Genomic DNA, 27,147 nt, shown 5'->3' with positions numbered 1-27,147 from the left:
ATAATTGTTTTTGGAAAATATATATCTCAATAATAAATCATATGCCAAATGAATGCATAAATAAATGAGAACAATTACTTTTCAACAACACGATATTTTCACGCTATCGTTTAGTTTAATTTGTAGCGATTGAAAGCACAAATACCTAGCGGCGTACACAAACACACGCGGCCCCACCGCCAACGCCGAACGCCGAACGCTATTTCAACCTTTGCTGTTTAATGCGTTGCGGTTTTGTTGGTTGCCGAACTGCTGCTAGTAATTCAAATCCCAATTATACAATATTGTAGTTGCTTTTGCTGAACTTCTGGTTCTTGTGTGGCTTTTAACCGTTTCGTTGTCGCTGTCGCTGTCGTCGTTGCTGTTGTCGGCGTCGTCATCATCGTCGACGAGACTTTGCTTCGTTATCGTAACGCACATACAGTCATATATGTACATGCGCATACATATCTACATATATCGTACAACGTCCGCTAAGCGTCGTTCGTCGTCGTCGTCTATCTGTTGTCCGTCGCATTGCCGTAACGTCGACGTCTCATATCATTTCCACTTTGGCCATTCCATTTGGTTCCTGTTGTTCTGCTGCCACTGTTTTGATGTTTGTTGTATTTCTTGCTGTTGTTGTTGTTGCTATTATTTCACCTTTAGTTTTGCAATTGGCTTTGCTGTTATGGGCTTAGCGCGCGCACACACAGTTCACTGCGACGTCAACGACAACGTCAGCGCTCACAATGCGACTCGCTATGCCACGGTCGCGCTGCTGCCAATGCGTTTTGGGCTTTCTGTGTTGCCGTGCTTACACAAAATCACATCTCTCTTCGACTTTTTAGTCTCAATTCGCGTGCGCTACAATAATAATGTATCTGCGAGTAGTACCACGCGATTCTCCTCCACAACACACAACCAAAAGCGCCAGCGAGCAGCAGCAGCATAACAGTAGCCGCCGTATAGCAGCAAAGTAAAATCCACAGACATACCTGCCTACATACATGCAAGCAAGCATACAACCCACTTGTGTATGTACATGGAAATGTTGGTGTACAGTGATTTTTGTGCATAAATGTCGAAAAGCAACGCAAAAAAATACTTAACTCAAGACAGTGCAAAAATACTCTATACGTTTGTGCGTGTGTATATAAATAAATACATAAAAATAAAAAATAAATAAATATGTTTGTACATTGACTCGTTTAGCCGAGCATTGTTAGTTGGAGCCAGTAGTTGGTGAAAAAATTAAAAACACAACGAAAACGGAAATACAAGTAAAAATAAAACTTAAAAATAAAAATTAAAAAAGAAAAAGAAAAATAAAAATAAAAGATAAAAGATAAAGAAATAAATAATATAAAAACCATAAACCATAAAGATAACAAATTATAGTAGAAAAAATCAAAACGTATGAAAAAGTGCAAAAACACACAGATAATAGTGGCGTAGTTATCGCAACAAAGTGTTTCGCAAGCTATAAATGCAAAAACACAAAAGTAAATTGAATAAAACTACAGTTTCAAAGTAAGTGAAAAAGGTAAAAGTGTTGACAGATAAATAAATGCCAGAAACATTTTATTATAATAATGAAACAACAACATTAACAAAATGTAGAATAGAGTGTAGCAAAGGAGCACAGAATAAAAATTAAAAATGCAAATAAAACGTTTAGATGGCACGCCAGCACACAAACATACTTTCTTATATACAGCATATGTGCATATGTACATACATACATACATACTTACACACAGAAATTAGTATTAATCAGCTTAAATTTAAATATCAGTGAGTGAGTTAAATATGAGTGTCACTGTGAGTATTCTAGTTGATTTGTTAGTAATATATATTGTGTGTTCAAATTGTTCAAGAAATTGAAAAATTATAACGGATTATACACGACTTGCCTTAAAATAATAATACAATACATCGGTCATGTCACTTGCCCATTAGATAATAACGAATGTACCGAAATACAGAAATTATTTAAACATTTTTCCTAATAATAGCAACCACAGTGTTGTGCAATAAAATAGATGTGAATTTAAGAAGATTTTTTTGTAATAATTTTTGGATATTAATTGACTCGGCTATAATCGCGTAAGCGGTGTCTACGCCAGTAAAGAAGAAGAAAATATTGTTTTAAAAATATATATTTTAAATTTGAAAAAAAGGTAGAAGGCAGCAAGAATTATGTTTAATTAATAATTTTTTTATTTTTTCGGGAACCTCGTCCAGTAGTGCTTTTATGGTATTGTACGATACTCTCACAGCTGCTGAAGACCACTTTCTTTTAAAGTTTTGAAGGTCTTTGGTCACTTTTTTTGTTGCCTTCACCTCCTTTTTTATAAAGCATAGTATATCTCATTCGGTCTTAGTTCTGGATAGTTAGGTGAGTTAGGTGTTCTCTGGGTACTAAAATCACTCCATTCCGTTGGAACCACTCTAAGGCTGCTTTGTTATAGTGATATGAAGTGAGGTCAGGCCTTTCTTCGCATATATTTCGCAGTTCATTGTACCCGATGTAAAGGCCTGCCACACAAGAAATTTCTGTGGAAATTTTGTCACATTTTTTGGTTTTGAATTTTCAACAAAAAATCGACTGTATAAAATTCTTGTCCATTTGTAGGTCTTGTGTCATTCCTTATGCATTTGAATTTCTTTACAAAATCGTTCGTCAGCTTCTTAGCTCGTTATATTGCGGTTTTGATCTTGACGTCGTTTCTATCCAGAACGTCTTCAGCCCAGCTTCCTTCTTCGTCCTGTGTACGAAAGATTTTGTACAGCCGGCCTTCCTCACCAATTTTCTGCCCGAAATGCTTGGATCTTTCTTGAGGATAGTCACAGCGTTCTTCGCCTTCTTACGATCATATAGCCCCATTTTTTTACCAGAACCTTTCTTTCTGTCAATACGTACAATACATCTTTTTTAAATGTTTAATAACGCGATACAGCTTTTAGGGTCAGGTCCCTATCTCTTTGACAATTTTCTTAAAAGACCAATGCGGTTTCTTTTGGATAAACATAAAGATAAACATTACTTGGAACATCTGAACCGTAATTTTGTCATGCAGCGGCTTATTTATGTGAGCGCAAGTGTAGATACTATGCATAAAAGGCATATTTCTACATATTATCCTATGCACACGTAAACAAAAAACATAATTGAAGAATATAGTCGGTATAATTATTAAGTTAAATCGCCTTAGCCGATAAATCTTCGCACCTTAGTGTGAAAAACTAAATAAGCAGCAATAAATAAATTGAATTTGAATGTACAAGTGTATATAGTTATGTACGTACATATGTATTTACATATTTACTCGTGCATATTAAAATGCAATCCTGCCTAAGCAACTTTTGTCTCATTTTCACCAACTGCTCGAGGAGAAGCGTTAAAAATAAAAACATAAAAATTAAACTAAAGCAAAGATAACAACAAACAAACATACATACATATGCACATACCTAATTAAACATTTGAAACGCTTTAAGAAAATGTGGCTTTTTTAAATACTTTCCATGTACCGTGGCAAAGTTTTCGAATTCATGTATACACACATTCGCAACTACTTAGGCATGTATGTATGTATGTATGTATATATGTAAATATGAGTACAACACAATTAAAATACACCGCCTCATACAACCCGCGACCACTTAGCCCTCTGCAACCTCTTGAAATAGCAACGCCCGTTGAACACTATTTGCGCTTATTATTGTTGTTGTTGTTGCTGATACTTTTTTTCGTGCTTTTTGCAAATGCTTCCTCTGCACAGCATATGTATGCGCTCTCATTCTTATACTCTCGGACCACCAAATTGCCGAGCGACACTAATATCGGTAGCCCGCTGCACTGCTCTCTACTCTACTCCCATGCAATTTAATGTTTTGCACTGAGTGCCAAGTGCTGTTTGCAGATGTCTTTTTTGTTTCGTGTCGTTTTTTTTTTGCCTTTCCTTGCACACCCTCTCGGCTGCATACTCGCCCCATTCGGTGCAAAGCGATACAATTTTACTCGTTGGTATGTATGTACTTAGGTATATATGCATGTAGTATGCATGCAAGTGGATACATTTGCCAGCGATTGGCACTCGTATGAATTTTTATTATTTTTTCCGTACTTGATTTTGTTTTAAGACTGTCCACTGACTGTTCGGTTGGTTGATTGCTGTTTGTGATATGATTTTTTCCTGTTACTTTATTTCATTTTTGTTCGCTTTCGGTCGCATCACACAATTTTTGCCTTCATGCCTACTACAAATCGACATAAATATATATACAACCATACATACGTACACAAATAACATACAAACATACTGTACATACATACAATATACTCCTTCCTCTCGGATATATTTTATTAACGCGTCTACAAGCTATGCAAGTAGCTGCGTGTATTTGTGTTTGTTTTAGCGCCCAACTGCTGCTCCACCGCTCCAACGCTTTTAACTGCCATCAAGCATCCACCACATACCCGGCTACCACCTTGCCTTCCAATGTGATTTTTTGCCATTCTATTTCCATTTTATTTTATATATTTTTTGTTGTTGATTTTTTTTTGCTTTGCTCCACTCTACTACTCACCAGTTCCGCAATTCACTTGCTCCCACTTTTGCCCTGCTCCACTCCTTACGCGTCCCACTCTCGCTGCCTCCGCTAGTTGTTACTGTTGTTGCTTTGCTTTGCTTTTTTTGTTTTGCTTCGCCCACCGCTCCCGTCCTGCCAACGACGTGCTTTGTCGTCCCCCTCCTGCCTTCGCACACTGCCTTTTCATTTGCCTGACAGTCGGTTGGATGGCCTGTTGTTCGGTCGATTGAATTTTTTATTATAATATTTTTTTTCTGCGTGTTGCTATTCGTATGTATTCCATCTTACCTCATAAATACATGCGCGCATATTTTCAAGTGCTGCTGCTGTGCCTGCAAGAGCCCCCTTTGCCTACTCCATCTGTTCTTAGCATTCAGGTTATCTCTATGTACTCCGCGCTATATGCCTTGTACAGCCATATATTTGTACTATATACATAAATACATAAATATGTATATAAAAATGTACGCTCTCTACATACAAACTTTTGCACCAATTTGCTGTACACCATCGTTTAATCTCGACAGTTTTCTTTTACTTTTACTCTTAGTTTATATTTATTCTGCATATTTTATACCCTTTCGTTCTTCTGATTTTTCTCACTACCCACACTATATAGTCTTCGATTTGATTTCAATTTGTTCTATTATGTTTTCGTTTGTCATACTCTTCCGTTATTATGGTGTGTAACTTATGTAGCCTCGACGACTCGCTTTTGTCTGAAAATCGTTAAGTTTTGATTCATCGACCTAACTAGTATATTACCCATTCTCTCTCAATTTTTCGCTGTGGTTTTTGTTTTTGTTGTAATCGTGAGTTTACTATGCAAATATTTGAATTTATTAATTAGGTAATCATTATGATAAAGTAAGCAGTATTATTTGCTTTATTTTGTGTGCTATTACTAAACCGATTTTTTGTAAATATATTTTAATTTTCAGTTAAACGTTGTCTACTTTTTTATATACTTAGTACACGAAGCGCGATAGGCAAATCGAGTACACACTTCAGTTAAAATAGTCTTTCTATGAGGTTTATAAGCAAGGCAAACGTCAGCTGTAAGCTGTCATATGACCCAAAAACGTCCTCTTTTTAAAAAATCTGAGCCAAGTGTTGTCTAGCATTATCACCATTACTTGTTTCAAAGTTTTATTAGTTCACCACACTTCTCTTAGACCTTTCTTAATCGTAAATATGTAAGTTCAAGAAGACAGTTTAATGATACCAAAGATACACTTTTTGCATTCGGCATTTTCGGTTTTGCATTCTCGAGGCTTGTTCTCTTTGAGATCTTCAACAGTTCGAAGCTTCATGAAGCAAACCCACCATTCAAACAACATGTCCTTCAGTAACGATTATAATTCCAATGGAGAAGAAATCGGCCAGTACTGTACCGTAACGAAGATATTATTATAACAGCAAAAAATATTCCTTATTCCATAATAACAACTGATATACTCTCTACACTTCTCAAGCGATAATTGCGAGAGTATGAGTCCTATATGTTTTGACCGACACTGTACATATATCTTCAAGTATTTGATTAAAATTTTCTGAAACAACGTTTATTGTTAGTCGAAGGTCCATGATTTATCATTCTATCTTTCAAGTCGTTTGCGAAACATGTAATCTCGTAGTTTCCGAAATCCGAAAGCTGCAATTTTTCACACACCGATGCTTTCGCAGAATGCAACATTTTCTGGAAAAATTCTCAAAAAAATATTGGGCTGGCTCGGTGATGTTCTGTAACAAGGTCCCGACATAATCCTCCGGAGCGCTATCACCTGGATTTTAACAACGTTTATTGTTAGTCGAAAGTCATGGACATATCATTCAAACATTCGATTCGGTTGCGATACATGGAATCTCGTAGTCTCTGACATGTAAAAGCTGCAAGTTTTTAATACTTTCACAACATTTGCAGCATTTTCTAGAATAGTTTTTCAAAAGAAACTGGGGCTGGCTCGGTGATGTTCTGTAACGAGATCCAGACACTATCATCCGGACTGTCATCGCTATCAACTGGATTTTAATGTTGATTCTCCTATTAACAAAAGGAGTTCCATGTATGTACATAGAACTTTCTAAGTCTTGAATTTTCCACCTTTAACAATCATTTCATCAGAAGTTAGGTAAGGTAAAGACTGCATTCTCAGCTCAAACTTTGTAAAAGTGAACTTGTAATTTCGTAATATTTATACCACAACAGGCAAATAGGTCTTATTATTAGGCAGCTTGTAATAGCTAAAAGGAAACGTCAGAGACATCGGATCACTATGGATATAGCTGTCATATAAACTGACCGATCGGAATCAAGTGCTTGTATGGATTTTTTCTTTATTTCACAAGATATGCTCAAAAATTGACATAAATTATTATCCAAGACAAGACCACAATATTCGAAGATATTGATCAGATCAGACCACTACGCCATATAGCCGTCATACAAATTCGCCGCCCAAACGCAAGATAAAGCATTTTCGATCCCCTTCTATGCTTGAGAAATGTGCTCATGATGGGTGTTATAGTTTCGGTACAGCCGAAGTTCAAGACTTTTCATGTTTTTTTGAAAAATAATGTTGTCTTTAAATAATCTTTTTTATATAATGGAAGCTCTATAAGCTATGGACAATAAATATATTTGAGTTTTTGGTTTTAATGTCTTTTCTTTTGAAATTAAAATATTATCTCATCAGTCATGGTGTCTAATTGGTCGTTGATTTCGCTGCTTTATTACAAAAATGTCATAACTCAAAAGATACAAATATGAAGATTAGCATACTTAAACATTTCGATTTAGAAAACTTTTTCAGAATAAAACATAACGGCAATGTTTTAGCTACTAGAGTTTCAACGATACGGTTGAGTTAATTTTAGATATGATAAATCTAACAGAACTAGAGTTTAAGAGATGTTATTGGGTAGTCGAAAAAGTATTTTCTTCTTCTTCTAGTTCCCAAAGTTTGAAAGATATCGTTGAGATAATTTTCTATATGGTAAATCTTACAAATAATGTTTTTTTTGTATACTCGACTCAAATGGTTGGATGTTTGAGTTATGAATATAATTTGTATCTAAATAAAAAAAATAATAATATTTTTGACGCCTATGCTTCTTTTTCGCCCCAGTACTCTCATATTTCGTTCGTACGCTTTAATACTCTTCATATTCGTCATACTAACCACATATGTATGTACGTATGTTTGCAAGTAAGTATGATGAGCGTAAACTTGTTGTAAACAAGCTAATAAATATACCTACGGCTATATATACGAGCACATTCTCGTATATGGCTATTAAACGATTCGCCTATAGATTTCAATCATTGAAATTAGCGGTGAGTTTCAACCGGAACGCGTTGTTGAGTGGCAGTTTGACTAAGTGGCTAACTGAATTAAGTGTAGATACACTAATAATAAGAGAATATGAAAATTTACTGAAGCTGAGCGGCAAAAGAAACTGTGCGTAAGCAAGAATAATGAAAAAATAGGCGTTTGGTTAGTTAGAAAGTCAGTCAAGATGTACGAGCTGATTGTCAAGGGCGCTCACAAGACGAACAGACAGACGGACGGACGGCACAGACTAAAGCACCAAATAAATCTCAACGAGACGCGCTGCTGGAGCGCAAAAAGAGGACAATTATAGGCACACGTTGCGCGGACAGACAGATAAACTTACTAAATGGAATTGAACAGATAAAGATAGCAGCTACTCATACATGTACTTATGTATTTATGGGTGCATGTACAGCCTTAAGTAGGTACATAAGTAGGTGAAGAATGAAGTTAAAAGTAGAGAAGTTTCTCCTCCAGTACTATACCACACCCGTTGTCGTTGGCGCATGGCGACAAGTTTGCTAGCAATGCTCCGACAATGTCGCGTTCAACTGGAATATGTCTCGCCTGCGATTTCGCACAAGCCATTAAACGTCCTCCGACATCCTAGCACTTACTCAGCCTGGTTGCACAGTGGCGTGCAATTAAAGTGTACACACACAAAGAAATTTCAGTTTTATTGCGTCTTCAAATAAAAGACACATAATTTTTTGATAAAAACGCACTGAACTGACTAACTTGACTGACGCTTCGACCCCACAGCACATTCGTTTTCGAGTTATATTCATAAAAATACTAGAATGCATATTATTTTTATAGTTTGCTCTTTCGTAGGCTAAAATTTGTCTATAACCTTCCATTTTGTCAAAGGTTTCAACTCCGATCTGCGAAAGATATAGATCTAATAATGAATTGCAATATTTTCTTTCTATCTAAAGTGGCCCCCAATTCAGTTTCATAAATTCCAAATCTGTATACGAATTTTTTTTTCACCCAACACTGTAAAAGCTCCTTACCCAACCCACAGCCCCACTCTTCGCTTGGCAGTGCAACAACTCCCAATGACACATCTTCGTCATTTGGCATAAGCATAAACGACGACGCAATATAACGCGTCGCGCTATCAGCAGCAACGTCAAGTTTTAGCTTTTAGCGCTTGGTGTGTGTCGACAACGGGCTGGTTGGGCGGTAGGTCGGTCGGGCAGTCGTTTGGTGACTCGGTATGCTTGTTGGTTTATCGGTTATCGATAGTTGCGCTCGTCTTTCAGTTTAATGCGCGTTAATGTGGACAAAACTATCCGACGCTTTGTTTTAGCCGATTTATATAATTATACATTATATAAGTATGCACATATAGGTGTATATATATGTAAATATGTAAGCAAATATAAACGTTTGTACATATTGACATTTTATATGGATTTATTTTGTACTTTGCATCGCCGCTGTTTCTCTTCTCAAGCAACAACAACTAAGAGTAATTAAATATTTCTGCTTCTATTGTATAATATACATATGTATGTATGTATATATATACTAAGTAATCTGGTTGGCTTTGCCTATGTGTTAACATTTCAATTTAGTGTAGTATAAAATATTTTATTTAAAATTTAGCTGAGTAGGAATAAATTAGAAGTTCAAATGAGTGAAAGTTTCGAAAATCCATATTCTTAAATACATATGTACGTATGTACATGTGTGTATTTCTGTTCACATACTTACTTACTTCTGTGTACAACTAATTAGCTGATTTATTAATTTTTGAAATATATTTTAAATATACAAATTATTAAAGAACAAAAATATAAATAAATAAATAAGTAATTTCATATATAATACATACATTAGGGTGTGTCAAAAAAAATTTTAAACATACAAATTACTAAAGAAAATAAACAAATAAGTAATTTCATATAAAGTACATACATACATTAGGGTAGGTAAAAAATTGGAATGTTTTTTTTTTCGCTACATACTCTGAAAAATTGATTGATAGACTCCTCTAAGAAAAGCTATCCTAGTGTGAGCTCTGAATTGTACCGAGATAAATAAACAGCTAAATTATTGATTTTTGAAATAAAATTAAATAATTACATAAATGCTATATAAAATTAAATATGTACATACATACATATGTATATGAAACAGAATTTACATTTTTTTATATAACTATTTTATAATCCATAAAAAAATAAAAAAAACATAAACAAAATAATATAATTAATATATAAATTATTATAAAGGAAAATAAAATAAATAATTTTCAAAATAAAAAAAAAATGTAAAAAATAAAATATTTCATAATTTAGAAAAATTTTAATTTATTTTTTAAATCAGAAAAAAATTAACAAATTGAAATATTTTAAAATTAGTAGTAATTCAAAAAAAATTTAACCAAAATCGCAAATAATGAAAAAATATATTATATATGTATGTATGTATATAAATTAATTAAGAAAAATTAAAAAAGAGAAGAATAGAAAACAATTTATAAACCATTATTCCAATATTTGAATTTTTTTAACATCTTCGAACTAACTTATTGGTTTTTGAAATGAAATTAAGTAAATAAACACTTTCATAAATACTATGTATATGAAATGCAATATGTACATACATATGTATATAAAAAAAAATAAAAATTAATTTTTTATATAATTATTTTATAAAGCATAAAAAAAACATAAATAAAATAATAAAATTAATTAATATATACCTATATATATATTATATAGGTATATAAAAGAAAAGAAAATAAATATATAATTTTCTAAACAAAAACATAAATAAATAAAAATAATATGTTGTATATTTCATAATTAAACAAAAATTAAAATTATTTTTCAGTGTATTAATTTCTTAAATCAGCAAGCAATTAACAAATTGAAATATTTTAAAATTAATAATAATTCCAAAAAATTTAATCATATTCGCAAATAATCCAAAAAATACATAAATTATTTAAGAAAAATTAAAAAATAACAGAAAATAATTTGAAAACGATTATACCATTGTTCGTATCTCCTTTTTAACATCTTCGTAATTTTTTATTAGCTATTGCTTGATTTTTTTTCGTTGCCACCGCTCTCCCATTCATTGTGCAAGCACCATAAATAACCGATGTGTGCGTGCATACTCGCCCATAACCGCCTTATTTTCGGTCAAACTCTGCTTCACTTCTGCACTTTTTGAAAAAAAAGGAAACAAAAAATTTCTGTAATTTGTAATTGATTCATTTTTGCTTATTTTTGTTGCTTATAGCTGTTGTGACTCTGCCTAAACGTGTCACATTCACATCGGTTGAATGACATTTAGTCATTATTACGTTTTGAATAACGAGGTTTGGCTTTTATAATTGTTGTAGCTTCTGTTCGCTGTGTGGTGTAGTGTGGCGAAGTGTGTTTTTTTTTTATGAATTTCGTGCGTTTTGTGGTTGCGACAAAGGAAATGTCAGGCACGCCATAGTGTTTTGAAGTGAATCAAAGCGCCACAACTTTGTGGCGAAGAACAACAACAAACAAAATGTGAAAAAAATCGATGTGTGAAGGTGTAGAGTAGTTAGTGGGTAAATATTTTAATGTATACATACATATATGTATATATGTATACATTAATTAACTAAATTGGGTTTCATATATAGTATTAAGTTGCCACGACATTTGTAGCACTAATTGTCCCTCATTTATCGAGTTATCGATCTGCAATTTTGCACATGTCATTTACTACCAAATAAGCTGCACATTTGTCGGAAGTGCTATTGTCGGATCACTATAGCATATAGCTGCCATACAAATTGAATGATCAAAATCAAGATAAAAATCTTTTTATACTAGAAAAAATGCCTCTGTAAAGGGTTGATGGTAATTATTATATATTTTTTTCTTGTTTTCGTTTAATTTTGCAATAGGCTTTATTTTGCATTCACCCAAAAGATATGCTTGCGCCTCACTGAAAATCCATATGTATTTCGAAACATCTCAAGTGTTGACAAAAGCAAAAAAGTTTATGTAGCAGACTTATTGATTAACAAAAATAATTTGCAAATCAACATACACATCTTTCTTGTAGGAATGTGAAATAAAATCAGCAAACAGTTTTACGATTACGTCAGTTTCTTTGTTCCGTTCGCTCGAAAAGTGGCTAAACTCTCAAAACTACAAAACGCGAGGCGATTTTACAGATATACATACGTGTATATAAATAAATATATATATATTGAGCGTGTATATAGCTGCAAATGTATGTACATCTGTACGCACATATTCATTGAATATAAAAACAATGCAGCCAGCAACAATAACAACAGCTCGAGATAATATATAGAAAATAATTCGAAAAGTGAACTGAAAAAATCTCTGAAACGCATTCAATCGCGTAATTCAACACAAATCAGTGGACGTGTGTTTGAATGAATATATAGATATGTATGTACATACATATGTATATCGCTACGCATAATAAGTATGTATATACGTACATATGTATGCAGGTATATGGATTTTCTTGTCACCGTAAATTGTGCATTACTTACCACTGCATCTATTTTTTTCTCTCTACACACGTACTGTTTAGATACAAGGATACATTTTTCAAAGTTAAGCATCTATCCTTACATATTTACTCGATCTGATACTTTGTATACATATATGTACATACTTATATTATACTTTTGTATGTGTGTGCATTTATTTGCTTATGTGAGTGCTCCCTTCTATTGCCGTTGGTTTAGTTGACTAAATAAATAAAAATGTTCAAACATCTAAGTTCACTTAATTTTCATTAAGTCAAGTAAATGAAGCGATGCAGTGTGTGTATACTCATTTTATTATATAAAAGCAGTTAAATGCTAAATATTTTTCTTATATAACTTAGCTGTATGAATATACATATATAAATGAATTATATAAATATTAATTTTATATAATTTGTAATAATAATATAAAAAGACACATTGTAGGCATTCAAACATTTTTTTTCTTTTTATGGTATTATCAGAGCTGCAAATTAAAGAAAAATGATATTAAAATAAAATTTCAGATTTTTACTTCTGATTTTTCAACTAAAAGTAAATTTTTTATATCAGAACAATTTGTAATTATTTAGTTTTTAAAACCAAAAACTCGTCAAAAAAATATTCTTTGAAAATTAGAGTAACAAAAAAAAAAAGTAATAAATATTTTTCAATCCAAATCTTGGAATAAAAAAAGAAATATTTAATTTTAAAATTTTTTACCCGAAAAATTGCAGCTAGAACTTGGAAATTAATATTTTTTATTTCGAAAACAAAACCTCTATTAATTTTTTATATTTAAAATTTATTGTAACAAAAAAAAAACAAATAATAAATATTTTTCAAATCAAATATTGGAATTAAAAGAAAGTAAAAACTTTATTTTAAAAATTTGTACCCAAAAATTTGTAGTTAGAAGTAGAAAATTTATTTTTTTTATCCCGTAAGTTATAAAATATTTATTTTTTTTATTTTTGTAACAGATAAAAAAAATTCAAATCAAAAATTTAAATTGAAAAAAAAAAATAAAAAGTTGGTTTTTAAATTTTTATAACAAAAAAATTGTAATTAGAAACTGAAAATTAAATTTCCAATCCCACAATCTACATAAAGACTTGAGAAAATATTTTTTATTTAAAAATTAAAATAACAAAATAAAATAAATAAGAAATAATTTCCAAATTAAATGTTGGAACTAAAAGAACTAAAAAATATTATTTCAAAAGTTTGTAACCAAAAAAAATGTAGTTAAAAGTTGAAAATTGATTTTTAATTCCAAAATATTGAAGTGGATAAGATATACATACATATATTTATCAATTAAAACCGATAAGAAAAATTTCAAATCAAAAATTAAATTAAAAAAAAAATTAAAAAATATAAAAATTACATTTTAAATTTTTATACAAAATAATTTTTAATTAGAAATTGAAAATTTAATTTTCAGTCCCATAATCAAAATTAAGATTTGTTAAAATCTTTTTTATTTAAAAATTGGAGTAACAAAAAAATAATAAAAATTTGTTTTTAAATCGTACTTGTATGTTGTTTTGACCAATAAATCGTAATTTGAAGTTGAAAATTTAATTTTAATCTCAGAATCATAATTAAAAACTTATAAAATATGATTTTATTTAAAAATTGCCGTAAAAAATAAAAAGAATTATTATATTAATAATTTTTAATTATAAACTTTAATAACTTTAATTATAAAATTTATTTGTAAACTTGGGAAAACATTTTTTTTTCAGTCAGGTACTATTACTATTTAGGTTCAAAAGTTTTTTTGTAATTTTTAATTATAAATTTGGGATTTACAATTTTTTTTAGTCTTTTGTGTGTATTTAATTTTAAAATTTTCATTTTTCACTGTTAATATGATACGATCAGAAATTTGAAAATTATGATTATTTTAATGAAAAAAAAATTGTTTAACAAATTTATAACTCTACGAAAACAAAATCATTTTAAATTGCAAAGCTCATAGTCTTTCATTATAAATAATTAATATAAAAATTATTGTATAGGAAAATAAAATAAATAAATAATTTTCTAAATAAAAAAATAAATAAATAAAAATAAAATGGAAATTTAAATTATAACCAAAAAATTTTAAGATTTAATTTTTAATCTCAGAATCATAATTAAAAATTGAAAAAATATTTTTTATTTAAAAATTGAGGTAAAAAATAAAAACAAATATTTTTCAAATAATCTAAATTCAAAACTTTTTTTTGTAAATTTTTAGTATAAATTTGGGATAAACAATTTTTTTTAGTTTACGTTTAAAATTTTCAGTTTTCATTGTTAATACGATTTTTAGGTTTTAAAATTTATTTTTATTTAAGATTAGAAATTTGAAAATTATTTTTAAATTAAATTCTGGCAATTACAAGAAAATGTATTTAAAAGTTAATACAAATATCATTTTTAAAGCATTTGCAACCCTGGTTATCATAAAATGTACTTATATACATATGTACATACATAAGTACCAATATATATGTAAGTATGTATATCAAATGTGTGTGTATGTATGTATGTATGTATGTACATATACATAACAGTTAGCGAACTTTTTTCATCTACGCACCAACTAAATGATCCACATATTCGTATTTATTAATTATAACAGCAATTGAAATTCCATTAAAAGCTGGTGAAAGTATAGTAAAAATAATAAATACATACCGACATATTTATGTATGTGGGAAAAACTCGCAATACATTGAAGCCAAGTGCATACATTCGCACGCCAAGTGCGCTCAAATATTTATTAAACCAAACAAACATATTTACAACGAACAACGAAAAAATTATTGTAGATAAAAAGTGCAAACAATGAAATTAAACGCGCTTGTGGCACCTAAATAACAATTATAAATTAAAAGTGAGCAGCCAGTTGTGTAAAAACTACCATAGAAAGCAGTAGATAAAAAACAATAAAGCAATATACACCAAATGAAAAGAAAGTAAAACGCTGAAAAAAAACAAAGAAAACGACCAAATCCAACACAGACCGAGGCGTATTAACCTGGTTTCACACTTCGCAGCCAGAAGTGGAAACGTAAATTAAGTTAGTGAAAAAAAAACATAACAAACAACGACTAGAGAATCTTCGTGGGAGAGCAACGAGCCTAAGCGTTAGTTACTCCTGCCTTTACCGTTTCAAGTTGATTTTTCGCGTTTAACACATGTTTGGCTTTGTGCATCGTCCGAAAAAGCGCTAATTATTATGCAAAAAAGTGAGTATTTAAATCTTTTAGCCTTATACTATATGTCAGTTGTCTAATAAACGTTCGCTCAGGAATTTGTATTAACTGTTTTGAAAGGAAAAAAGTAAAAAAGAAAAAGAGAACCTGTTTATTATTTATAATTTTAATTATTTCATCTATTCTATTTATACTTCAACAATATATATGTATGTACGAGTATACATATGTAGCTGTGATTTCGTCTCTTTATTGACAGTCATTTAGCGATTTGTCGATACTAAGTATATCTACCTGTATAGTGTTTATATTACCGACGCTTCACAGGTGTTTAACGGCGACAGATAAGTCTCCGAAACGTTGCTATTTCCTATCAACAGAATTCTGTATTATTTTCAACACACATGCATACATATATATGTATTGTGCATAAATATGAATAAACTATTGTCTACGGTTGTTTAAAAGCGAACGTGCCAAGTAGATAAATAAATAATTTTATAAATTATAATCAGCTAATCTAATATGTGCATGTCAAGTGTGTATATATTTTTATATGCTAATAAGTATAAGAATAATTTTTATAAATGCATATAGTATATTTAGTAGACCACTTGTTAACTGCTGATTTCACGCAAGATCGCGAAGTTAGTCAATTAACCTGAACAGCGTATATTAAATTTGCCACGAAGTTTGTAATAATCCAGAAAGAAACGTATATATGGTGCCCAAGTGAAGTGTACTTAGTAGAACAAGGGATATGTTCGTGAATAACCGATCGTTTTGTACTTTATTTTATTTATATATATTTGAGTCCCAAGAATATGTGTGGCAAATTCCACAATATACAAGGTGTTTTCCCAAGTAAACAGAACATTTTGAGTCTGGCGCCATCTATATGTCGACTGATGCGTTAGAATCTGCTATCTTTATCGATTATCTAGTGAGAATTTCATGACATTTCATTAATTGAAAATGAAGTTATCGCGTTTTAAGTGTTAGTATGTTTGTGCTATCTGTGCTTCGAACAAAGAGCCAACATTAAATTTAGTTTTAAAATTGGTAAAACCTTTATCAAAACGTTTCAATTGATGGAACAAGTTTATGGCGATGATTGCCTATCCCGTAGCAGAGTGCACAAGTGGTTTCAACGTTTTCAAAGTGATAGTGAGGACATAAATGACGAATGTGGCCCAATCAAAATCCGTCATCACCCGAAATTCCATCGAAACTGTGCATGAATTCATCAAAAATCAGCCGAAATCATAACTGAAATTCACGGAAATGGAATTTAATATATCCAAAACATCGATTTATCGTATTTTGACCGAATATTTTGGCTTACGAAGGGTGTATGGACAGTTTGTTCCTCACAAATTGACTGACGACCAAAAATTGCTCAGAACCCAATAATTTGCCGAAAACCCATTTGTTTTTGGTTTTTTCAAAATCCTGTTTACTTTGGAACGCACCTTGTCTCTTAAGAGAGTATAAAAATTATTCAGTGTGACGAGCTGAGTCGATTTAGCAATGTCTGTGCGTCTGCCTGATCGATCAAAATGAAGTCTTTGTATTGAAAATTGTTTTTCTTTTACGAGATATGTTCACGAAATTTAGCATAGATCATTATCCAGGGTTTGATTCAGATCAAACCACCATAGCATATAAGAATGTAGCTCAAAATCAAACGACCAAATTCAAGATAAAGATTTTTTATATAATTCTAAGCTATGAGAAGTGCACCTGTCATGGTTTTTCTTTGTAATGTAATATATTTCCTACAGTGTAGCTTATCATAAGTATAGCCTTACATTTACATGATAATTCTATAGAGGTTTGAAAACACTTGACCACAAAAAAAATATTTTTTATTTCCCAAATAACCATCCAAACCACTAAAGCTTTGATAAACATATGAAGTAGACACTCGGTTATCTTCAAAACCGAACACACTTTTATCATTAATTAGTAAATAATCGTAATTATGCAGAAATTTTGAATAAATTGAGGAATAATCACTAAAGGCAAACCACAAAATATAATTAAAGCTAAACAAGCTGCGATTTCGATTTGCGAACCATGATTTTTAGATACTAAAATATCTGAGAATGACACTTTAGCCTATATACTTATGGTATTCTGTCAAAAAAATGACCAGAAAGGTTAGTTTGGTTATGTTGAATTAAAGACAAGAGAGTAGATGGCTCAAAATATTGATGTAATAAATCATACTAGTATATAAATATAGTAAAAAATATTGGTACTACTCCCTATTGACCTCCCTCATAACTTTTAGTTCAAAAGCAAATAGCATTAAATCTTTACTGGCGTCATTATAATGTTCTCAGTTTTCGTCAACCTACTCTTGGAAGGATTATCTTTTATCTTTGACAATTAACAATTAATTTAAAATTTGTTAAAATGTTTTCGACAGCTTCTAAGAAATATCAAATACTTGGTGACAGGGCGAATTATATCATCATCCGGATCAAATTTTACCCGGATTGACCAAAACAAACTTCATTTTCTCTTTTTTTTAGACAAATCTTTAGTATTGCCTTCTGAATAGGCTCCTGACGCCCTTACAAGCATGCCAAAGCTTAATCCAATTATCTTTACACTTGTTATAAGACTCGACTGTGATCGCCTCCAGTGCCGAATTTTGGTTTTTGGCTCATATTTGATACGCCATTCGATAGATTGTTCGATAGTTTCGTCAATATTCATAAACCCACTTCTCGGCACCGATAATGATAAAGGTAGGGCGTCAGCTATCGAGCAATGCTTTTGCAAAGGGTTGTCTGCTGGTACCAGTCTAACACTAACTCGTTTTATACCCATAATCCAAAAAGTGTTTGGGTCGATCCTTGAGATCCTTTGTTTTCTCTGCCAAAACGACGATTTTCTATCTAGTATTGTTTCTTTAACTTTTTCGAAACCGACGATCATAAGTAGAAGTGGACGGACGAGTTCGTATCCGTGATTCCATTGGAAATACAAAATTTTGTTTTGCTTGTTAATTTTTTTTCCATTGCAAAAGTCGTTAGATAAACCAATTAGCGATTCTGCATACGCCCGCGGTTAAAATGGATTTGTCCGGGTCAAATTTGATCTCCGAATAGGCAATGAATAAGGTAAGTTTGCCACGATGTTTATAACACTCAGAAGAAAATGTCTGAGGCCGCCGTACAAAATGAACAGTCAGACTGAAGTGTGTAAGGAAACCTTTCAGGCAACGCGTTGCAACGGTGTAACCTCCGAAGAAATTGTTCAGATCGGATCACTCACTATAGGATAGCATACAGCTGTCATTCAAACTGAACAAATGGAATCAAGTTCTTGTAAGGTGTCGGTTGCATTAGTGAAGGGTATCATTGCTTCGTTGCAGACGAAGTTAACGGTTTTCGTTTTTTTTTGAATTTTGCAATATTTTTCTTTCTTTGTAATTAGTCGCAGCTAAACTCAACTTAAAACATTTAAAATAAAATGTTAATAAACCGTAAAATTATTTATGTAAGTAGGTATATTATGTCACTGAGATTCACTTGAGCAAATAATAAAAAATGCAAAAATTTAAAGCAAAAAAATTTCTTGTCGCTGACTTCAATACTCGTCAGGGTCACAATACACAGAACTTTAAATAGCAAATTAAACGATACATTCATTTACTTCGGAAACAAAAAAGCGACGAGCGAATAAACATGCATACATGCATATACATACATACTCACAGATGTATTTACATACGCTGGCGAATATACACATATGTATGTACATATAAGTATTTATTATATACAGGCATTTATTTATGCATAAGTTTAAAAATACTCGACGCACATACATATGTATATATTTGTAGGTATAATAAAATTAATAATGGCGTCACAGATAATGTCGATTCTCGTTGATTACCCGACGTAGTAGCGCATCGATTTTGTGCGGTGACGTTTTCATTAGTTACGGTGCTCCGTTGTCCGCCTTCTTGCCAAAGTAGCGAGAGCGAGCAAAAGCAAACAAAGTGTAAAAGTATAAAGTACAAAAAGCTAAAAAGCTAAAAAGCGAAAAATAAGCTGCATTCAACTGTTAATACAGTTCAACAACGAATTCTGCGCACATTTATCGATGCCGTTGACGTTTGGATGTTGGCACAAATGATCCAACAGTGCACTTTCAGTCACTCCATGTTGCAACAGTTCACGCTACGCCTGTATTGGAGTCGATCGCTTATTGCTACTCGCTTTCTGACGCTTTCGGTCGGTTAACTTGCGCGCCTGTCCGTTTGCCTGCCTACACGCCTGTCAGTCAGTCGGTCAATCTGGCTGTGTGTCAGTACGATTGTCTGTCTGTCTGCCTATCTCTCCGCCTGCATTGTGTTGGCATCACCAGCTCGAGACGCTTACAAGCAGTATCAACATACATACATACATACAAATGTATGTATAAGTACATATAAAATTATGGCTTGATGTGTCGTATCTGTAGTTTGCTAAAACTTATTTGGTTAGTTGACTCGACGCGGTCGCGCCGTCACGATCATTGGCTAAATGACTGCTTCGCTTGGCTATTTAGCTGGCCGGCAGGCATTCTGTTTCGTCCGTCCGTCTGTCTGTCTGCTCATTGCTTACTTTGTCTAAGCTGAGGCGTTAGACATAAGCGTATGTACATGTATTTCTTAATTTTTTTTGTTTCTTCAATTGCCACATTTACTAAAAATCATACAATATTATATCTGCTTTGCTTTGGCTGATCGCTTTTACGGTTTGTTAAGTGTTGCTTTTTCTTTAGTTGGTACTGATTTCGATTTGTTGATGTGCTGCCTTTCTTGCATTACTTCTGTGATATGTATACTATAATAATATATTTGTGCGAGTATGTACATATTAATGTTTATACATATATACTTAGATATATTTTGTATTTTTGCTACTCGCTTTAAGCCTGTCTTAGTTAGTATTTATACCCTGGGGAGAGTATATTAAGTTTGCCACGAAGCTTGTAACATCTAGAAAGTAACGTCGGAGGGCTTTTCAAAAAAATATGTAAATCATCTTCGTAGATATATATGTTATTTGAGGTAATGCACCGCGACCTAGGGTCTATTGTGCCCTCTCCTATATCACATGTCCTCCCAGAGCCCGAGCAGCCTGAACAGTTCCAGGAGTTTGCCGGGCGCTAGTGAGGCGATGTGATCCCTACTGATGTAGACGGAATCCAGGACCTTAAGCCTTTTTCCACAGATTGCTGTGCAATCCAGTTTTAGGTATGCTCCTGGTGTTTCCTGTTCCAGGTCGCAGAACCTGCAGTTAGCACAGGAGACCATGCCCATGTTGGACAGGTGTTTCCTGAGCTTACAGTGCCCTGTGTAGATTGCGACGAGGAGACGGAATTTTTCACGGGGGAAGTGAATTAGTTCCTTAAACCTGGAGAGACTGTAGCCTCCTAGAAGCAGCTTGGCGTGGCGCATACTTGCTGCCTGCCGCCAGTGCCGTTCTCTCTCCACTTTCTCCTCCGTGCGGAGCAGCTCCTTAAGAGTGTGGGGTCTTACCGCCATGTATGGCTCTGGTCCCAACTTCTTGGACGCCGCCGCAGCGCGGGCCAGTTCGTCGGCCTTCTCATTTCCGTATACTCCCTTGTGCCCTGGCACCCACATTAGATGCACTCGGTTGCACAAGGACAGCCGGTTTAGCCTTTCTATGCATTCCTCGACTAAGAGCGATTTGGTCTCGTATGATGAGATCGCTTTTAGTGCCGCTTGACTATCACTGAGAATAGCTATGCGCTGGTTGCGATAGGTGCGGCTGAGGTTGACTTCAGCGCACTGACAAATGGCAAAAACTTCAGCCTGGAAGATACTTGGGAAGCAGCCCATAGGTATGGACAGCATAGTACGTGGTCCCGCAATACCTGCCCCAATACCTTCCGGTGTTTTTGAGCCATCAGTGTATCACTGAATGGTACTGTCTTCCAGCAGCCTTTCCAGCGTGGAATCACTGCACTCCGTCTTGCTACCTAGAGTAACTTTGAAATTCTTCTTTGTTGTGCCGTCCTTTGGGAGGAGGGCCAGCGGTGTGCTTTCCGCTAGTGCATCCATCTGTCTAGAGGACATTATCTTCCCTCTTCCACAACCTTCTGCTGACATTAGCAGCATGGTGTGCTTTGCTGCTAGCTTGATCACCTGATGTAGCGGTGTGAGCTCTAGGATGACTTTCAGTGCCACCGTGGGGCATGTGCGCATTGCCCCTAAGGACAGACACATGCACCTTCGTAACGATCAGAGTTGATTTAGCCAGGTCCGTCTGTTATACCCTCTGCATATACGCGAACTAGGCCCTCAGTTTCCGAGATATCGCTCTGAAATTTAGCATGTGTTTTTTCTCTCTCCGTTGATATTGGACCACTATAGAATATAGCGGCCATACAAACTGAACGATCAAACACATGTCCTTATATGGAACACTTTTTTATTTGACGAGATATCATCAAGAAATTTGGCGTGTGCTATTATTCACGGCCAACGTTACAACCCCCGAACAAATTCTTCAGATCGGTGCCCTCTAGCATATAACTGCCATACAAACTGACTGTTCCAAATTAAGATAAAAATCTTTTTATACCTTTTTTTGCCATAAGAAATGCAGCTGTGAAGGGTATTATAGCTTCGATGCAGCCGAACTTAACTTTTTTTCTTGTTATTTCTTTTAATTTGTATATTGCCGTTTTTCTGCTTCTTTGAACGCTTTTTTGTTTGAAAGTTATAGCCGTTAAATCGCAATGTTGGCAATAGCCGCCGCTCAGGCAGCGGCAAGCGCAGTGCTGTCGCATTTTGTGTGTTAGTCGGTTGTTGTTGTTGTAAATCGTTTGTTCGCTTCTTGCTGTGCGCTGTTCGCACTGGTTAGCTGTTTGGAGACTGGCAACTGGCGGCTAGCGACTTGGCGCTGAGCTGCATTTCTTGTATAGCCATGGTGAGTTTATTCACCTTTGCCGTGTAAGAAAATCATGTAACAAAAACAACAACAGCCGCTGCGAGAAAACAGAAGAAAAAAAATAAACAATAAGAAAATGTGCAAAGCATAAAGTAAGCCAAATCAGATTCATACATACGAACATACATGCTCACACACTAAAAATGTATGTACATATGTATGTATATTATATATACTTGCATACATACCTCTGTATGTATATACAATGATCATGCATACGTACCCGTTTATTTAGCAAAAGTTGCGATAACTTTAAGTGTGGCAATGCGTCAAAAAAGCCAGTTTACATGACCAGCTTCCAAAAGAGAGAAAAAGCAGCAGTGTGAAGCAGTGATTTTTGCTATTGAAATAAAATTTTTAGTTAACTTGCTGGTGGCCTGCCTGCTTAGAAAGTGCAGTAATGATTAACACATTGAGGTCACTTTCCCCCAGAAACGAACTCTGCCGACGATTTTCCACTTCAGAACACTTTCCGAATGCGAGATTATACAATACGGTATATACCGACACTTGCTTAGTCTCTCCTAGGAAGACAAATTTGTAAATACGAAGTTGTGGGATAGCTCTGACCTGATATGTATGTACATATGTATGTATGTGTGTAAATATTCATACCCTGAATATAGCATGTATGGTTTTATGTGTGCCCATAGAAATTTTAGAAAAATTTAGCTCTATATACACAATTATTTATATATGCTTGTAACGAAAATATACATACATATGTACATACATAAAAATTATATGGGGGAGGCTTCTGCTTCTACACAACATTTTCCGAAATGGTGCTCTAATAAAGACATCCCAGGGAAATGGCAATTTCATACACAAATTTATACATATTTATATACATACATATACAAATGTATGTATGTGCAGCTGCATGTAGGTATACCAAATGTAAATTTGTATAATTGTGTGTGCACAAATGCATGGCTACCTCTTTATCGATTTTGTTGCATGTCATGTTGCGTGCATCCACTAAAGTTTTCAAGGGTTACTCATCTCAACGCATACATTGCGCTTACTCTCCTACTGCATAGGCTCGAGCAATACGGCAACCTTGGGTGCCTGACGGCTGGATGACTGCTGCTCGATTGGGTGGCTCTGGCTGCCTGCCTGCCAGCCTGGCTGTTGTTTGGTTGACGCAGCACCACACAGGTCAACACAGCATTCGGTTTCCAGAGTTATCTTGCTCTCCGTGCTTTTGAGTACTTTGGGACGACTACTGCAATCTGCTGCTGTTACATACCAAAGGAATTCTAGCTAAATTCAGATATATACATGTGTACATACAATTATATGAATTACTTTATGGTTAATATGTAGCCAAGCGTCTAACAACGAACTGCATTTCAGTTTGTTATGCATTCGCACTCGCCACCCATATTTTTCTGCTTTTCACTTATTTGTAGCTATATTTTTTTAAACTTCGCCTTCTACTTATTGCAAGGCGCAGTTCCTACTCGCCGAAATTGCGAACGAGTGCAAGTTTTGCACAAATGTAAATATGTGTGCAGTGTATGTACATACATATGTACATATGCAGCAGGGCCATGAGCAAAACACCAAATCCAAATGACGAATATTCATAAGAATATACGAGTACGAGTATTATAAGAAAAAATGTTAACTTCGGTTACACCGAATCTATAATACCCTTCACAAATATACATACTTATGTATGTACGTAAATGTTTCTCATACAAGAACTTGATTCTTATCGTTCAGATTGTATGGCAGCTTTATGCTGTAGTGGTCAGATCTGAAAAATTTTTTGTTATTATTACTTGCCTTGAACAATAAAGCATGTCAAATTTCGTCAAAATATTTTCTCAAATAAAAAAGTTTTCCATAGAAGAACTTGTACAGAGAGCTCGTCACATATGTACATATGTGCGTATTTTTTATATGATCTTCGAAGTTTCCTTCTAGGTGTTCCTACAAATTTCGTGCCAAACTTAATATACCCTGTTCAGGGTATAATTATAATTACAAGTAATTATAATGTGTGATCCAAATCAATCCATATGAGTGTGCCTTATACATATGCACCTATGTTTAGAATAAATACAAAGAAAATATAACTTTGGTTAGGTCACCTTGAATGCATAGCGTTTGACGACGTGCGACAACTAATTCAAATCACCTCCATTTTTTTACCAATAATTTAACTAAAACTGCAAGCCGGTGCTCTTCTTTTAGTAGTTGACTATGCCTAAATCAAAATGGCTGGCTACCTTACTTTCATGTTATTATAATATTTAGTTCAAACACCGATTTGCAGTTAAATTTTAATGGTAATTATTAGCCTGTTTGTTCGATGACGAGTTGTCTGCCGTTATCGTCTTTTCGCCTGCGTGTTCAAATCTTTTCCTCACTTTCGTATTCGCACTCACATTATTTTTTCTGTACACATTTTCTATATACAAATGTACATGTATGTATGTATGTACCTGTGTTCTTTCCATTTTTGTCTTTCCTTCACTTTGCATTTCATTTCGTTGACTACTTGTTTTCATCCCGCCCGCGCACTTTACCTACTACTTATCACACCCAACCAGCTGCAATTTAATTTGTGCCAACCCTGCCGACCGAATAAACACACATACATACATACACACAAGTACGTATAAAATAAAATTCGTTGTCTGCTCGAACGGCAAGCTAAATTTTCAAAGTTACTCGTTGCTTGTCGCTGTGCGCCTGTTAGCAGCCAAACAAGTCGTTCGCCAACAATTTCAACTACCTAACGAACCAAGCAAGCAAGCAAAACAGCAACAGCAAACGGCTAGCAGCGAGCTGGCGAACGAGCCCAACAAATCAACAAACAACGTCATCGACGTCAACGTTGTTATCGGCAGTGTCAGGTGGTGGCGGTTGTGTAGCCAACGGGCACAGTATACATACATACATACTCTACATATTATACACGTTGTGAGTGGTTCTCCTAATCTCCTGTGTGCGATAGTTTGCACTGCATGCGCGAGTATAATAGAACCAAAATTTCGCCTATGTTGTAAATTGCATGCACTCTGCTCGTATGCATTCGTGCAGGGAGGGGAAAGTCGAGGTGTGGCAATGGTGTGTGCGTATAAGAAAGTACATATCCATATATATGTATAAATGTGAGTAGTTTTGTGGCTAGATGATTAGTGTTGGTGTGCACACGAAATGGTGGGTGGTAAGTAGGCGCACAGAGAGCACGAGAGCAGATATTTAATAGTGATGCAGTGAAAGAGTTTCTCTTCGCTTGGTATGTGCAGTAATACGGTACTTTTGAAATTGTAACCAATATAATCATGTTCGGACACGCTTAAACAAATTTAATTTTTTATCTTAATGTTATAAGTAATGTTGGGAATACAAAGGTGCAGGTATTAAGTATTAATAAGTGCGCTAATTATAATATTTTCATACTAATTGATTCTAGAAATTATTGTTATACTTTAGGCACCATCAACGGGAGTTAATATGTACATATGTACATACATATGTATGTATCTACATATGTATGTAAAAACATGCAGGCATGCATACTAGGGTGGATCAAATAAACTTTAATTTTGATCATCTTAAATACCATTAAAATAACGTCCGAAATACGATAAAAAATTGATAAAGTTCGAGCTTTTAATATAAATATTAATAAGGCAAAAATTATTGTCTGGTGAAAATGAATAGTTAATCTTGAAGGGAATTTAACTAAGTATTTTTTACATCATATCATAAAATAATGCCTCAAACTTAAATCTGTAGATAGTTGGATTTCCTAACTAAAGGGTCTTCTCAATTGGAGACGTATAGCTCAATTACTCGGAGACAACTAATCCGATTACTATCATTTTTTTCTGTTCAGTTTTTCTCCTTTCTCTGCAGATTAAATATGCTGTAGCAATTTTTTTTTTAATTTTTATGATTGCGTTAATTTTTGTGAGAGCTGGTTGAAGAAATTTGTATCTTACACAATTTTTTTATTATTAAAAATGCATATGGGCATATGTATGTACATACATACATACATGTGTATGTATACTATTTGCTTTAGACATTGAACACACTATGTTTGCAAATAAACAAATTTTTCTCAGTGGGTACTTTTTTGCAAATATGTAAATGAAAGCCCAAAGAAGGTGACGAGTCGAGTACAAATGCCGTGCTTATGTTCATACTTAAATGTGCATATGTACATAAGTATGTATTTCTATTAATATGTACATATATTTATGCATGCATGTTTGTAAAAAATAATGTTTGCCAAATGCACATGAACCGGTTTTCGGTCACCAGCTCTTATTATGTTATTAATATTGGAAGTAAAGGCAAATATTTTTTGTACCTATGCGCTTATGCTTAAATCCATATATGGAAATCCGAAATAATAATAATAACAATCTTGTGGAGTGTGTATGCAGCGCCCATAAATTTGTAAGCCTTTCTCGGTGTCTCTCGGGTGGTACCTACCAACGACGATTAAAGCACTCGTTTCATTTCGCTGCAGATGTATGTGCATATGTATGTATGCATGT

General features: G+C 33.6%; 1 protein-coding gene and 1 long non-coding RNA gene across 10 annotated transcripts in view; one reads left to right on the top strand and one right to left on the bottom strand.

Annotated features, from left to right (window-relative positions):
- Positions 1 to 27,147, top strand: part of LOC105222577 (serine/threonine-protein kinase tousled-like 1) — a 206,378-nt gene that overhangs the window by 160,065 nt on the left and 19,166 nt on the right. The window contains exons 1-2 of one of the 9 annotated variants that reach the window (XM_049455871.1): positions 493 to 1,512; positions 15,249 to 15,668. The exons of 3 other annotated variants lie outside the window; for them this stretch is intronic. The gene's annotated coding sequence lies outside the window, so the exon portion shown is untranslated. Of the gene's footprint in view, positions 1 to 492; positions 1,526 to 15,044; positions 15,669 to 27,147 lie in introns of those variants that run through there. 5 more of the 9 variants (XM_049455870.1, XM_049455867.1, XM_049455868.1 and 2 more) reach the window with 5 other exon arrangements.
- LOC125778435 (uncharacterized) lies at positions 3,631 to 5,735 on the bottom strand. Its single transcript, XR_007422695.1, has 3 exons — positions 4,867 to 5,735; positions 4,576 to 4,789; positions 3,631 to 4,505 (listed from the first exon to the last, which is right to left on the bottom strand). It is a non-coding gene; the product is annotated as an uncharacterized LOC125778435 (long non-coding RNA).

The sequence above is a fragment of the Bactrocera dorsalis genome, chromosome 4, assembly GCF_023373825.1.
Source record: "Bactrocera dorsalis isolate Fly_Bdor chromosome 4, ASM2337382v1, whole genome shotgun sequence".
Lineage (NCBI taxonomy): Eukaryota > Metazoa > Arthropoda > Insecta > Diptera > Tephritidae > Bactrocera > Bactrocera dorsalis.
The sequence above is the reverse complement of the archived record's forward strand: the minus strand, read 5'-3'. Positions and strand labels throughout refer to the sequence as shown.